Source organism: Haplochromis burtoni, unplaced genomic scaffold (genome assembly GCF_018398535.1).
Source record: "Haplochromis burtoni strain Fernald_Lab_line unplaced genomic scaffold, NCSU_Asbu1 Contig_872, whole genome shotgun sequence".
NCBI classification, from domain to species: Eukaryota; Metazoa; Chordata; class Actinopteri; order Cichliformes; family Cichlidae; genus Haplochromis; species Haplochromis burtoni.
Genome location: NW_024583233.1, coordinates 82260 through 83270, shown reverse-complemented (window position 1 = coordinate 83270; position 1011 = coordinate 82260). Strand labels below are relative to the sequence as shown.

General features: G+C 41.1%; 1 protein-coding gene across 1 annotated transcript in view; it reads left to right on the top strand.

Moving 5' to 3' along the window:
* Positions 1 to 1011, top strand: part of LOC102309838 (extracellular calcium-sensing receptor-like) — a 7208-nt gene that overhangs the window by 5377 nt on the left and 820 nt on the right. The gene's annotated exons all lie outside the window — the stretch shown is intronic.

Below are 1011 nucleotides of genomic sequence, written 5' to 3'. Positions count from 1 at the left end.
GCAGCCCCAATCCGTCTGTCGATCTCCGGCTCCCTTCTCCCATCACTCGCGAACAAGACCCCGAGATACTTGAACTCCGCCACCTGGGGCAGGAACTCATCCCCGATCCGGAGTGGGCACTCCACCCTTTTCCGGCTGAGAGTCCAGCCCCTCTCCAGGAGACTGGTTCCAGAGCTCAAGCCATGCGTAGAGGCAAGCCCGACTATATCTAGCGGTACCTCTCAACCTCACGCACTAACTCAGGTTCTTTCCCCACCAGAGAGGTGACATTCCATGTCCCTATTGCCAGTCTTGGCAGCCGGGGATCAGTCCACCAGGGCCTCCGCTCCTGGCCGCCACCCGGCACACAATGCACCCGACCCCTATGTGATGAGCTTTGAAACCTGACTGAAACTCTTAAAATAAGCCATTCCTCTGCGGATGATCAATTAGCTGTTTGACAACTACTCTTTCAAGAATTTTTGAAAAGAAAGGGAGGTTGGAGATTGGCCTATAATTAGCTAAGACTGCTGGGTTAAGTCATGGGTTTTTGAGCAAAGGTTTAACTACTGGCAGCTTGTATGGAACGCCAGGACTGCCATAAATAATTAATTAAATGTGTCAATAATTAATTAATTAAATGTGTCAATAATTAATTAAAATTGGAATTCATTAATTAAATAAATAGATATGACATATGTAATTAATTATTGACACATTTAATTAATTATTTATGTATTTCACATTTTAATTAATTATTGACACATTTAATTAATTATTTATGTATTTCACATTTTAATTAATTATCGACACATTTAATTAATTATTGACACATTTAATTAATTATTGACACATTTAATTAATTATTTAATGATATATTTATTTATTTCATTTTGGCAGTCCTGGCGCCTGGCTCTCATCATGAAATAATTTTATCTGTCAGCCTCACCCATCAAACTCAGGGGGCGGAGTTAACGCTGATCGAGTCAAAACCATTGCTTTGGCCTGGTGGCCATTGTTTCTAGCACACAA